Genomic DNA, 15,849 nt, shown 5'->3' with positions numbered 1-15,849 from the left:
TCCTGACTTATGCTAAAAACCACAACGTTCATTTAACTGAAAAATAAGTGCCGTTCAAAATTGGGGATTGAGTTGAATGGATGTACGGTATATCCAAGAGAACTCATAAGTAACCTTGTCAGCTAAAGTAACCATGTCAGCTAATGTACAGAAGCAATCTGTCACTCAAACGGCATCAGAGATGCAACCAAAGCGTTCAAACCTCCCTGTGGCATTCCTCAAATTTATGAAGTAACACTCCCAGATTTTTGCTTGGCAGCAATCGCTCACACTTAAAAAAACTCAGTCAGTTCTTACCATCCAGATGGGTGTGCTGTATTTCAATCTCAGCCTGAAGCAGGTACAGTGAGGAATTCTGAATAAAAGGCTGACACGATCCATGGGGCTGGAATTTCCAGCTCTGGTTTGATAAGTTTCTCTCCAATAGTCTCTCCAATAGTCACTTCTACTGAACCAAAACCTTTAACCCTTGTGTTATCTTCGGGTCATTCTGACCCATCAGTCATTGTGACCCACCGTCGTATTGCGACAAATTTACCTCCTACAAAAACAAAGTGAAGCATTTTCTTTTAACTGTCGGGCTGTCTCAGACCCCCCCATATTGCAATGGTTAAAAGAAAATTATTTTTATTTGTTTTTGTATTGGGTAAAATTGGGTAAACAGAACGGCGGTTCGTTATGAACCTTTGGGTCATGTGACCCGAAGGCAGCACAAGGGTTAAGGATATTGTGGCTCCACAGACATCATCACCATCCAACCAAGCCTGCAGTGGGGCAACTGGTTCCGATTGCAGGGTCTTTTACAGCTTTTTAAAAACATGTTCATTCTGGGGGGCTGGATCCGTGGCAGGAGTTTCACACTGAAAGAGGGACAAAACCCTTCAGAGAGACTGAGGGCTTGGAATTTTCTAGAAGTCTTTCTAACGACCAAACACCATATTGTTTGTTGATTGTCAGGGTGTGCTTGCCAAAATTAAAATTAAATTACGGTTTAGGCATAATTTCAGTTTTTGTGGCGAAAGGTGAAGCTAGCTAACTAGCTAGCCACAGTCAGAAACATCAGGACTTCACACGGCCGACGCCACAACGTCACACAATGTGTGCGTTCATAAGGCCTGTACAATCATTACAAGCTGTGAGACCGACTCAGTGAATGACAAGTCTCAAGTAATTTAGCTACTTGCATTCCTAGTTACAACTGACCCCCAAAGAATACAGCCCAGGGTGGTGTTATTGCAGAAAATAAAGCTGGCTACATCCGCAGTGTCGCCCTGTTTGCTGGCTACATCCGCAGTGTCGCCCTGTTTGCTGGCTACATCCACGGTGTCGCCGTGGATGTAGGCCAAGGTGATAATGTATCATATTAGCTCTAGCTAAGTGGCTTTTCTGTGATATCAACACTGTATTTTTGTCAGTGTTAGAGCTAGTGAAAAGTACTGCTAGTGCTCGCATAGCTCTACAACTATATAAAATAGAAGTGGGCTCCCCTTTGTTCTTCTGGTTAGTAGTCCCACACACGTCATTACTATTAATAATACTTGTAGTTATCTGAGTCTCTGGTCTACCCCTGGCATGGAGCAGAGGACTACGATTACATTCGGCATAGTCCATCAGAGCATAAATAATTGTATATTCGCACTGGCTAGCTCCTGTAATCCCACAGCTGTAGTCTAGTTAGGTCAGCTGTAAAACGTATTTACCGGTCCGGCGGTCAGGTCTGAATCTAGGAGCAAAACAGAGCACAGCCGGCTTCTCTCCAGCCCAGGTGAGCAGCTACAGTATAGCTACCAACCAGTTAGCTAATACTTAGTCATCTTTGTTTTCCCTGTATTTGCGCTGTTGAGATAGTATTGTGCTGGGACTGATGTATTATTAAAGCAATTAAACACAAGAGGGGTATCAAATGATTATCATAAATCCTGTAGAGCAATCAATGGCATTCAATATCCAAACGATTGGAGTGGATTAGCGGGAGGCGGTTTTCCGTACTTACAGGTATTTATGGTCATATGACCCCCACTCTTCAGACAGGGACATTGTTACTGACAGGATCACTTCTAGGAAACTTGTTATATTAGCCAGTTTTCCAATAATTGTAAAATTACTCCATTGTAAAATGTAAGTAAAAAAAACTGACATCTGCAAACGACGCAAGCACACTACAGAAATGGTACCCTATCTAGTTATAGTTAATTTACTAAATGTGTTATAATCAAAATGAGTGTGTGTTATGGGCCTAAAAGGAAGGGCCATGTAAAGCATCTAAAATTGGTGAACCTCAATTATTCACTTCACATTATTTCATGGTATCAGATCTTCTGTGTCAGATTTTGTGACTGAGACTTTTTGTCTTTAAATTTAGAACTAATTTCATATAGATTAAAACAAATACACCACAAATCTGACCTCTGACCATGAAGGGTTTACAGGATTCAAGGATTTAAAACAACAAGAGATTAAACCAAACAAGGTCAGGAATGAGACAAACACATCTTAACCCTTGTGTTATCTTCGGGTCATTCTGACCCATCAGTCACTTTACCGCATACAAAAACAAAGTGAAGCCTTTTCTTTTAACCGTTGGGCTATCTCAGACCCCCCACATTGCAAAGGTTAAAACATTTTACATTTACATTTTTAGTCATTTAGCAGACGCTCTTATCCAGAGCGACTTACAGTAAGTACAGGGACATTCCCCCGAGACAAGTAGGGTGAAGTGCCTTGCCCAAGGACACAACATCATGTGGCACGGCCGGGAATCGAACCAGCAACCTTCTGGTTACTAGCCTGATTCTCTAACCGCTCAGCCACCTGACTCCCCACGATGGTTCGTTATGAACCTTTGGGTCATGTGACCCGAAGGCAGCACAAGGGTTAATATATATATATACATTTATATTTTCTTTGGTTTGGTTTTCAGTACATGAACATGAACTTGCTGGCTATGAAGCCATTTGTTTAACACAGTAGCAGGACTCACTAGCAGCAAGTAAAGTATATGGCTGTACAGAGACAGAGCATCCATACTTCCCCAGCCTATTGAAAGAGCCTTGCTGTGGCATAAGTACTTTATTTGTTGCTTTTTCCTTTATATGTGGCCATTTTCCAGTCCCAAAAATAGTACATTGAAGGTCAATGAAGTGAGAGGAGATAGGGAATACACATGCAACAAGGGGCATTTCTCTGCTCTTTAAACAATTTCTACAAAGAGCTAATACAATGACCATTGAATCTACATTTAGTCATTACTTAGGGGAGCCAAACGTGCAAAACAGACTGTAATTTCATGCTCCCAAAGACAGGCATACATGCAGATACACAGAAAATGGACTGGCAAACAGATGTGATAATACTGCATACAGAAACAATGGTACACATAGTAGGTAAATGAGACACGACAGCCTTCCTTGCTAAAGCTAGTTAAAGGCCCTCCACTGTGACTCTTGGTAGTGAGACGACAAGGTAATCATGTTTGTCATGTTCCCTCAATGTAACTGAAGGGCAGATAGCCCTGCGCTTGTTAGCAGGAGTGATGCTGAAGCAGGTGAGTCTGGAGGCCCAGGTCATGATTTCATACATTTGACTGCAAATGATGCAGTGTGAACGGATCAGTATGAGAGAAATTCACACTCTTAATAAGCAAGTAATCGCTGCCAATCAAACAAATGTGCTGTTCAGATCCAATTAACTTGTCTGCAGTGCCCGAAGCACGCACAAAAATGACCCCTTGTAGCATCTTATATCCTTTCTCCAAAGTGAGAGAAAAAGACAGCATCTGAGCCTGAATTATTCATATTTTCACTTTTCGAATTGTTGAAATTGTAAAAATAAACTTTGTGCTGTATACACCCGTGTTGCAGGAAGATATGAATATTTCATATACTTTGGTGCCAGGCATTAACATGCAGGCTGCTTTGTAGGGTCGAGTATACCTCGGTGATGAATGCAAAGCTGGTTAGGAAAAGGTGGAGACAACTCTAAACAAACAAACAATAGAATGGGGGGAGCAGAAGCTGTGAGCTCCTTTCATTTTTCCTAGGAAATACTGTGGTGGAGGAAGAGGCCCGTTGGATAATGTGCATGAAGGTCCAGCGCATCATTTAATTAAAAGAGACCCTAGGAAAGGGAAGCAGGAAAGACAAAATGAAAATCAATGGAAGAGTAATGGTTTCTGAAAAGATAGTGCTGTGTGCTGTTGGTCATTGTAGCTGTTGCACAGAGAAGAGCTGGGGATTATGCATGCAATGGGCGAAGCATTGCAGGCTGATATCCATCATAATCAGTCACTGAAGAATGCCGGCAATTTAAAGATTCCAAATCCGTCTGTAACAAAAACATAGGATCTTAAAGAAATGGGTACTAAATGATTAACATTGAGATTAACACTGTTCAGAAGTTATGATGCAAGAAATCTGATGCGCTGGCTAGACGTAGCAGCATTATATCTACAAAGCACAATAAATCTGGCTCTTGAGTATAAATTCCCTGAGAATGAAACATTATCCTTACCATTATTATTATACTGCTAGACAGCTACTGCAGCGTACCTGGCTTCCTGTTTTGCTAAACAGATAATCTTGTATCATGACATGCTTGATGGCTGTGGCTGGATTCGAACCTATGACCTTGCACTTCAAAGAAGCCCATCTTATCCCAGTGAGCTATTCTCAGTGCTGGGAATTGCTGTATGCAGTTACTGTATAAAAAAAGTAAGACATTTCTCCTGTGGCAAGCGTTGTCAGATTTGACCCAAGTATAAACAGCTGTAATTTAGTCATATTTTGACATATCTAGGTGATTGTAGTCTGAAGATGATTTGATTACATGTTTCTGAAAATAGGAGCAATGGCGAACGAGGAGTTCGAAAAAGTAGGTTTTTCTGAAAATTCTAAATGGCCGACGCCCCAAAATTGCAGACACGGGACAATGTGATATTTTTCGACTCGGTATGCCACGTAGAATCAGAAGAGACCAATCTTGTGATTTATGACGAAACCGTTCAGAAGATATAACCAAAATAGTATTTTTTCATATTACCTGACCAGTAGGTGGCGCTATGACAAAACTGTGGAACTACCGGCAAATCATGCTTGTGATGACGTTTCCAAAGTTTCGTCTCCATACGGTACACAGTTGCAGAGTTATGGCCTCATGTACACTTTGGCGTGCTCTTTGTCAAAATAATTTGCGTGTTATTCTAAACGGTTTGACTTATCAATACAATTTTGCTAACCTTTTTTCAGCATAGTCTGAAGATGATCTAATACGATTTTCATGAAAATCAGAGCAACGGCCTTGGAGAAGTTTGAAAACGTAGTTTTTTCAGAAATGACAAAATGGCGGAAAAACCTTCATGACGACAATGACGTCATAGTGTCCAGTCGAATTGTCTACATCTAAGGAATCCAAGGACACCTCAAAATGGTCTTACGGTTCAAAAGTTATGTGCGTAAACACACCTCCAACTTTGACCCCTTGGTGGCGCTATAGTGCTCGAGTGGTCGACCTGAAACTTGGTGAAATTGATCAGTAGTCTCCAATCATTGTGCCAAATGTAAAAACGTTTTACCATACGGTTGTATGGGCTGACAAAAACAAACAACAACAAACAAAAAACAAACAATAGGTGCCCTAGCAGCTTCGCTGCTTGGCCCCTAATAATACTAAAACTATCAAAAACAATAGGTGCCCTAGCAGCTTCGCTGCTTGGCCACTCATAATTGTATTTGTAATGCACTTTATATTTAGCTAAATCTCAAAGTGCTAGTCTTGACAAGTTTATTTTAAACAAAATGATTTGACACATCAAGAGAGCCATTACTGTCACAGTAGCACCAAAACATATGAAGTTCAAGTTATTTTCCAATAATCCCGGTATCTCATCTTGTTATTCATAAGACATACTTTTAAGTATTGCTTTGAAAGAGAAATGTAGTGTGAGTTAAGGAGAGGAGGGTGGTTGCTATTGAAAATGTCTCTTTTGGAATTGTAGTTTAAAAAAAAGTGTTTGACGATGAGAGGCAAGATGCACTGTTAGAAGTTTGCAGGGGGTGGAGTGGTGTGCTGGTTATCTGTGTGAGTCAGCATCTTGAGAGGATTGAGAATGAGAGTAAGGCCTTTTGCTCGGGCCATTTCAATTGCAGGGGATTTAAGAAAAAGGGAAAAAGTGATGGAAGATGAGAAGGTACAAGATTGACTTTTCTTCTTTTTCCCAATCTTAAATAACCTTTTAGGATGTTTTGAACCTGAATCAATTCAACCTGATAAATATGACCCAACAACATGTAGATTGAATTGTAATAAATTTGATTGAATTGTCTAGACAATCAGATGTTCTTTGACATGGAAATATAAAAATAAATTAAGTATTTTCTTAAAGAGTAAAGACCATTTCCTAAATTCCATCCTGTCTAGTGCACATTCAGTTTTACTTTGAGGATTAAGGTGTACTTAATATGCATTGCAGATATCAATCCAAACAAAAGAAATGTAGTGAGTTTAGTAATCTGCATAGAGGATTACTGGACAAATACAATCAATCATAGGAGGGTGTTAATGTAAAAAATCTTTGTCCTAATCCTAGAAATGTATCCAGTGATTGAACAACCATTTTATAACCATGTGAAACCAATAGTCGCGACAAGCTTAAATCGAAATTCATGTCCTACAGATTGTCTCGTAATCATGCTCTATCACTAGGCTAAAACCCTAGACAATGTTTGGGCAGCCAGAGATTCTGGCTCTACTGCTCAGCACAAATTAAAACCATGTAAAATGACCTCTGTGTCCATGTAACCCTCTTTTAAACACCCCACTCCCTACAAAACGCTAATTACAAGTTCTCAGCATGTGTTGGCAAACTTCTATTTATCACTGTTTCACAGCCATTAGAAATCAGAAGCCTAAGAGACCTGTTTGACAGTGAAGTCGACGTCCTCGTTTGATTCCTGTTGTGACTGTGAAAGACGCCTCACACAGTCTCCTCTGTCTGTACGTTGGAACGGGTGGTGACAATAGGCTGTGACTCTGCACTGTTGGAGGTCTTCTGTTAAGACATGGGGGCTCTTTGGTCTGTAGCAAGGGAGACCAGATACAGGGAGATTCGACTGAGGCAAACCCCAGCAGGATGGGTGGATTTTTTTTTCCTTCTCACTCTTCCCTTGCTGCAATGCCAAGACGATCATCCGCCAATAGACCGAAAGGTCTTCCAAAAAGGCATTGGAGAGTACACAATCCCACAATCCTCCTGATCCGCTCCCAATTGAAGCCTTTGCGGTTAATTAAAAAGGGACATTGCTACCCTGAGTCTTGAGCAATTTCTCTGGAAAACAATGGCGGCTAATGCAAAGGATTGAAATAAAAAGCCTGTAGGTCAGAAATAGGGTTGGTAAAATAAGGACAACTAGAGGGTACAATTTCTGGGGAAATTGTAGGGTGTGCTTGCTTGCAGATGGATCCGTTTTTTAACTGCAATTTTTACAACTGATATTTCTGTATATTTTATATAAAAATGCCTACTTATTATTTATGAAGATTGCATAGATTTAAAAGCATAGCCTACATTTGTTGCTGCTCATGTACAATTCAAATTACAAAAAGTGAAGTGTAGCATGTCCCTGTACTTACTGTTACAGTGCGTTCACACTGCAGCGACGCGATGCGAGCGACAACATGTTTTCCATTCATTTTCTATGGAGCCAGGCGAATTGCTTGCGTGGTGCATTGTGGGTAGCGACGCGACCGAGTTGAGATTTTCTCAACTTTATGCAAATGGGGAGCGATTTTCGCTAGCGATGGCCAATCGGAGTGTTTTCTTTTTTCTCGTAACGTAGTAACCATGGTAAACATGGCTGTCTAGGTTTCAAGGTCAAATCATTTGTGTGGCTGCTTACCCAGTCCTGTACGATACCTAGCTGTATTCGTACAGAGATGTAATTTTTTTTTTTAATGATGCATGGCGCAAGGTTGCCGAAGTTGTTGGTGCTTATACTTTCAAATTCAGTCTAGTCACATTACGTAACTTCGTTCTGTGGTAACGAGCTAGCTAGCTAGCCCGGCTGGAACTCCCTATGGTATCGACAGATTAGCAGAGACTTTGAGTAATATAATAAAATGTTTTGACACGTCAACCCGTTCAAGTGTTGAGCATTAAATTAGCTGCACGGTCTGTAGAGATATTGGGACGAAGCTGCAATACAGTACATAACAGAAAGAAATTGTGTAAATGTTTAATGTAACAAATTAAAAAAATTATAACACCTCAATTGTTATCATTTGTATAATATTACAGCTCATCTTCATTGGTCAAAGGCACAATCTTTACCCAGACGTGACTTTTGTGCATGGAAAAGTGAAACGTAAATGTAGGGCTAAGTGCCTCAAAAATGTAATTTCAGGCCCTGAATGATCACTGTCACTAGATATAAAGAAAACGTTGACTTTCACTCGGTGCTATTCACTGACAGTAAAAAAAAATGTGTATATGTGCACTGCTGTTCGTAAACTAGCTCCAGAGATCGTTGCTGCGTTGCTAAATGATAGCAACTCACCAGGACACTTCACCAACTCTCCACTCATTCTCCTCGGACCATCCATTTAATTGGCTTTGACGGCCATCAGGTCTCGGCAATTCCTCATTTGCCCTCTCATGTCTACTTGGTTCGAAATTATACGGCTGCGGGCCATCATACACATTAGTGGTTTTTGCCACCTCTTCTTCATCCCAGTCAGTCGCCATAGTTCTAGTACTAGGCTGAGGCTTCTCTCCTCCACAACTCCCCAACGTGACGTCATCGCCGATTTGCGCTAATATGCTAATGCTAACACCAAAAACTACAAGAACTGGTCTTTAACACCATTTGGAGACACCATTTGGAGATATTTTAAATGATATACATATCTTGAGTGCTTCATGTACCCATTAATCAACAGTAGTGTTTAACCTGCCATATGGCCTTTAAAGTAGGCTACACACGTTCCGCATTCTGACACCGCCTCTGCATGAGTTGTACCATGTGAGGGAGTTCTCCCCTCCCAAATAGAGTTGGTTGGGTCCATAGCCCGTCTTTTCCAAAATGTTTTCACAGATAGGCTACCGATAGCTGGGCCGGGCGGCCCTACCGTAACGATACGCGTCAGGAAGGATGGATGGGAGCAGGGTTAGACAAGGTTTTACCAATTGAAAAACAGCTATGTTTATTTTACATAAATACATTTTTTACTTTTAAATTCAGTCTCGTCACATTACGTAACTTCGTTCTGTGGTAACTAGCCTAGCTAGCCCGGCTGGGACTCCCTCGTCGTATCGACAGATTAGCAGAGACTTCGAGTAATATAATAAAATGTTTTTACACATGTCAACGTGTATGTCTATTAAACGGTTTTGTAATGTGTATACAAGTTGTATTTTGATCGATGTTGCGAGTACGTAAACCCAAGTCTGCACCATAGAGTTAATATTACTAGAGGAAGCAACTTTTGTCTAAGATGGCGTCCCCATTCATTTCTATGAAAAGTGCTCAGTGGCGCAGTGAGGCAAGCGAGAGCGCGAAACCGGACCGCGCCATCTTTCCACTTCCGACTCTTCCGGTCTAGCGTTAAACAGTGGCTCACTTTTTTCTTAGCTCCGAGACTCGTTCACGCTTGCAACTAGCTGTACACGTCATACTTTGCGACAACCAGTCGCTAGCATAGACTTATATGGTCGCCAGCGTGTGAGCTAAGGCAGTGCAGTGGCAGAATGGGGTACAACTTCGATAAGAATCAGAGACATGATGCAAACTTTACGGAAATGTATGCTGTCACTGTATTGTATTCCTTTTACTTGGTTTTTAGAAATAGGCTATAGGGCTAAATATAGGGCTATTCTAGATGGAACTCATCACATACAGTTAGGTCCATAAATATTTGGACATTGACATAATTGTCATCATTTTGGCTCTGTATACCACCACAATGGATTTGAAATGAAACAATCAAGATGTGCTTTAAGTGCAGACTTTCAGCTTAAATTTCAGGGTATTTACATCCAAATCAGGTGAACGGTGTAGGAATTACAACACATTTGATATGTGGCCCCCCCCCCTTTTTAAGGGACCAAAAGTAATTGGACAATTGGCTGCTCAGCTGTACCATGGCCAGGTGTATGTTATTCCCTCATGGGAATTCGTTATTTCATTGACAAGGAGCAGATAAAAGGTCTAGAGTTCATTTCAAGTATGGTATTTGTGTTTGGAATCTGTTGCTGTCAACTCTCAATATGAAGTCCACAGAGCTGTCACCATCAGTGAAGCAAGCCATCGTTAGGCTGTAAAATCAAAACAAATCTATCAGAGAGATAGCAAAAACATTAGGTGTGGCCAAATCAACTGTTTGGTACATTCTTAAAAAGAAAGAACGCACTGGTGAGCTCAGCAACACCAAAAGACCCGGAAGACCACGGAAAACAACTGTGGTGGATGACAGAAGAATTATTTCCCTGGTGAAGAAAAACCCCTTCACAACAGTTGGCCAGATCAAGAACACTCTCCAGGAGGTAGGCGTATCTGTGTCAAAGTCAACAATTAAGAGAAGACTTCACCAGAGTAAATACAGAGGGTTGACCACAAGATGTAAACCATTGGTGAGTCTCAAAAACAGGAAGACCAGATTAGAGTTTGCCAAAAACATCTAAAAGAGCCTGTACAGTTCTGGAACAACATCCTATGGACAGATGAGACCAAGATCAACTTGTACCAGAATGATGGGAAGAGAAGAGTATGGAGAAGGGAAGGAACTGCTCATGATCCAAAGCATACCACCTCATCAGTGAAGCATGGTGGAGGTAGTGTTATGGCGTGGGCATGTATGGCTGCCAATGGAACTGGTTCCCTTGAATTTATCGATTATGTGACTGCTGACAAAAGCAGTAGGATGAATTCTGAAGTGTTTCGGGCAATATTATCTGCTCAGATTCAGCCAAATGCTTCAGAACTCATAGGACGGCGCTTCACAGTGCAGATGGACAATGACCCGAAGCATACTGCGAAAGCAACCAAAGGAATGTTCTGCAATGGCCAAGTCAATCACCTGACCTAAATCCAATTGAGCATGCATTTCACTTGCTAAAGACAAAACTGAAGGGAAAATGCCCCAAGAACAAGCAGGAACTGAAGACAGTTGCAGTAGAGGCCTGGCAGAGCATCACCAGGGACGAAACCCAGCGTCTGGTGATGTCTATGGGTTCCAGACTTCAGGCTGTCATTGACTGCAAAGGATTTGCAACCAAGTATTAAAAGTGACAATTAGATTTATGATTATGTTAGTTTGTCCAATTATTTTTGGTCCCTTAAAAAGGGGGGGGGGCACATATGAAATGTGTTGTAGTTCCTACACCGTTCACCTGATTTGGATGTAAATACCCTGAAATTAAAGCTGAAAGTCTGCACTTAAAGCACATCTTGATTGTTTCATTTCAAATCCATTGTGGTGGTATACAGAGCCAAAATGATGAAAATAGTGTCAATGTCCAAATATTTATGGACCTAACTGTATGTTGCTTTTTTTCTTGTGATTTGAGTATGATTTCCAACGCATTGTATCGGATTAAATAAACTGTTAACATGAACACCTAGCTCCGTCGTTGTTCTGGCCAGGCAAACAAAGCTTAATAGTTATTTTGGTAACAGAAATCTTCCATAATGCAGACTTACCATAGCTTACTGTCAACTGTCTATTCAAAAGAAATGCCACGAAATTCACACTGCCTTCAATTTACATATCAGTGTAGAAATGTGGCCTGTGTTTTATATGTTCAACCTACAAAACCAAACGCCTATTAATGGATATAACGTGATCTAATAAGACTTGGAAATAATGTAATAAATAAAAGCTTGAGAAGTGTGTCTAGAATATACTTTATTTAACATTTGCCTTTGAAAGGGGCATATTAACAGAACTAGGCCTATATACAAGACGTTTCCATCAGATATAAGTGGGGGTGAAACATAGTCACTAAGGACCTTCATTGTCCCACAAAAGCAGTCTGGCTTGATGACACGAATAAAAAAAAGAATAATGGGTGTGTTTAACAAAAGCTTCTGAAGGCAAGACTAATCATTTATATCATTTCTTATTGTGGTTATCAGTTAAAATATTAATCTTCGTCTTTGCTCCAGATAGACATGTCAACAATCTATGCTCACGCTTAACATAATATAATATTTGCCATCATGTCATGAACGTAAAAACTTTCTTGACAGAAAAATCTAATCAGTTTTAAAATAACGGGAATAATATTAACAACATTTCATGTATGTGTGACAACCATTTGCTAAACTTGCTACAACAGGGCAGGCAACTCAAGCCATTTCTCCCTGTGCTCATTCAATATGGCTCATCCAGCTCCAGGTACATCGGCTATCGGCCAATGTAAACTTTTGTGCTCGTGCCCTGTTAAGGCCGAATTATACTTCTCTGACTCCGTTACGGACGGACGGAGTCGGACGGATTGGTTGAATTTATAGTACTCCGAAGGCTGTGGGTGCTGAAAACAATTCACTTCCAGAAGAGTAGGTGGTGCTGCACTGCGATGCTAGCTAGGTTATCTAAAGTCGGAGCAAATTTACAAATTAGCCGTTTCATCAATAAAATAAGCACATTTTCAGCAACTACACTGCCCATTTCTCGTCACATTTTTATTCAGATGCTGATTTACATGTACTGTTTTGCTGAAATATGAATTGTAAAAACTTACAGCAATGGTGTTCAAAGGATTCGGTTTGTCTTGTTGGTCACGGCAACCCCGCCCCCACCCCTGACGCAAGCGGTTCTTAATACGGACCAATCACAGCCAAGGGGTATCCGTAAAATGACGGATGGACAGACGGATAGTCAGGAAAATCAGGAGGTGCACGTAGAGCTCTCCGAGGGGCTCGGAGAGGGAGTTCCTTGTCGGAGAGGGCGTTCCCTGTGTCAGTCTCCGTAAAAACTGAGAAGTATCAATCGGCCTTTAGTATCCACGAGCACATTTGCAGGCAACTTTTATTGACGTAAGCAAATAAATGGGGTGCTAGTTTACCCATTTCGGATTGGTTTCAAACTTAGCAAAAATCAGGAAAAATTATTCTATGAAAAAGCTAGTAGTATGAGGCAGGTTGGAGAATCAAACTAAAATTATTGGGGGAGATAGTTTTGTAAATGTTGACTGGAGTTAATGAAGTTAGTGAATAAAAACGACCGGAAGAGCCGGAAGTCTTACAAGAAATGCAATACCACCTACATCCACCGGGGCCGTTGCTTCAAGCCAAGGGGCGAGGGCTTGGTCTGCACACTTGGCCATGACAACTACAACAGTGACTTTAGAGAACTACATCAGAGCCTGGCCACTCCCTATTAAGCCCCATTGTACCGAATTTTGTTGCAATTCCACCAGAGTTCCACTGGGAGTGATGCAGTCGAGTGCAGAATAAATTGGAGTCTGTGGAGCTAAACGGCTAAATTTGTCTCTTTCACCTGATTGTCGTTGAGAAATCTGTGATTTTATTGTAGTTTTTATACGTTCAACATGGATTATAGGTCGAAAATTGAATGAACGAGCACTTATGTCCTTTCTATTTCTTACAGGGTGAGTCGTTGTTGCCCATAACACGCTAGCATTCTGCTAACATTTTAAAAGGCTTTTTAGAACAGAAAAGCGACTTCAATAAATTTAACACCCAGCAGTGTGTTAATTTGTTTTGCCTCCCCTTTCGAATTCAAAATTCAAATTACTAGAAAAAAAATTATATCCTGAGAAAAGTGGATTTTGAGGGGTATAGCTCCATAGACCTCCATTCATTCTGCACTCGACCGTTAGCGCCCTCATATGGAACTAGAGTGGAACTGCAACCAGTTCAGAACGCGGAAGTTTCCAGAGAGTGGCAGTTCTCTCTATATTAGACATTCTCTGACTACATTCTACATTAATCTGTTTGAAACGCCGCAGAGCGTAGTGAACTGTAGGAAGTGAGCTATGGCAAGCGATTCGCGTCGCTGCAGTGTGAACGCACCATAACACCTGGGACACACTGGCTGCAAAGCGCCTGGACGCACCGCGCAGCGCCACGATCGGCTACGACTGAGCAAAAGGTGTTCACACCAGACGCGCATTTCTCCGTGCCGGTCACCAAGCCTTTCAGCTACTCTTTACGCTGATATGGTACATAAACATGGCATTGGCTATATCCCAGCATTGATCCTTATCTACGTTGTCCTTGTAAAATTGTTGCTGGGGGTCATACAACAACTCCCTTTGCTTTTCAACTTCGAGAATTCATTTGATGCTGATTTTAGAAATCGACTTGGGGGTTCTCTCTCGGTAGGCTATGTCTGCATGCGTGTGTGTTGTGTGCAACACGTGACAACTCGTTTCTCTCAAACAAACAAAACAACTACGGGCATGCTAGCTCAACAGATCAATCCGTTTATTTTCATTCGTTTTCATCAGGGTAACCACATGTAAAGGACGTTCGTTACCAACATTGTGTAATTATAAAGTCTACAACTTTACAAATGTTCACCGTAGTCTACAATTAATGGATTTATTCAAATATATCAACTAATAGGGTGTATTTCATCATCCTGCAGCCGATTTTGCAAGCATCTCACGAAAAAATTCGACCAGCTGCCGAAACAATCGCTGCAGATCGCAAGCAATCGCGGCGCTTCGCAGCCAGTGTGGTCGGTCCCATTTGATAACATGGGCGCCGAAAGAAAAAAGGCGGCGCTTCCAGGCACGTCGCAGCAGATCGCAGCCAATCGCAGGCAGTGTGTCCCAGGCGTAAGTCGCTCTGGATACGGGCGTCTGTTAAAATGACTAAATGTACTGTAAATGTAGAATGAACTTAACCTAGCTATATGACTAAAACGTCACCTTAAGTTTTTCCCTTCTACAGTAGTGATATTTTCAAGCATTTAGCCCACTCATATTGCATTCATTCATTAAGAACCACCTTTGAAACAAGCTGAACCCCTTTGAAACAAGCTTTTCTAAGTAACAACGTTCTCACCGGCAGTATTACTATTAGCTAGATGGAATCGCGATTGAAACAGTAACATCTGCTAACTGAAAATATGCCCCCAAAAAACGTAAATAAGCTTGACATTAATTTAGGCGGAAATGGCTAATTCTGGCTAAGAAGTTTGCTGGAAGCGATCATTGTCAGTAACAATGCCAAATACGACCATTTGATCTTAGACTAGAGCCCTGCACGGTGGAGAAGCTGACCTCAGTAAATTGTGCTACGAGCTAGCTAGCCTAGCTGCTGTTGCTAGCCAAACTTAAGGGGATTGTTAGACTGCGCCGGAAATGAAAAACGTTTATTTTGACATCAAGTTTAGGCTGTGGCATTGAAGACAGTGACGCACCACACAAGCTTGATTGTTTAAATACATTATTTAATGTGACATTACTTACTGTACATGCAAATCTTGATTTGCTAACCTACATGTGCTGCTAGTACACCACGGCACGATACGATACTCGCTGTGCAACAGCAGCACATCTATGCACGTTGTATCCATGCGTCGTTGCTAACGTGTGCTGACGTTATGACGTAGGCTAGCACTGAGTACCCTTTGTTGACAAAAGGCACTTTTTGCCACACAAAAGTAATTTCAACTTAACCCTCGTGCTGCCTTCGGGTCACATGACCCAAAGGTTCATAACGAACCATCGTTGTGTTTACCCAATTTTTTCCAATACAAAAACAAATAAAAATAATTTTCTTTTAACATTCGCAATGTGGGGGGTCTGAGACAGCCCAACGGTTAAAAGAAAATGCTTAACTTTGTTTTTGTATGTGGTAAAGTTGTCGCAATACGACGGTGGGT

This window comes from Osmerus mordax, chromosome 19 (assembly GCF_038355195.1).
Source record: "Osmerus mordax isolate fOsmMor3 chromosome 19, fOsmMor3.pri, whole genome shotgun sequence".
Lineage (NCBI taxonomy): Eukaryota > Metazoa > Chordata > Actinopteri > Osmeriformes > Osmeridae > Osmerus > Osmerus mordax.
Note: the sequence above shows the minus strand (reverse complement) of the source record.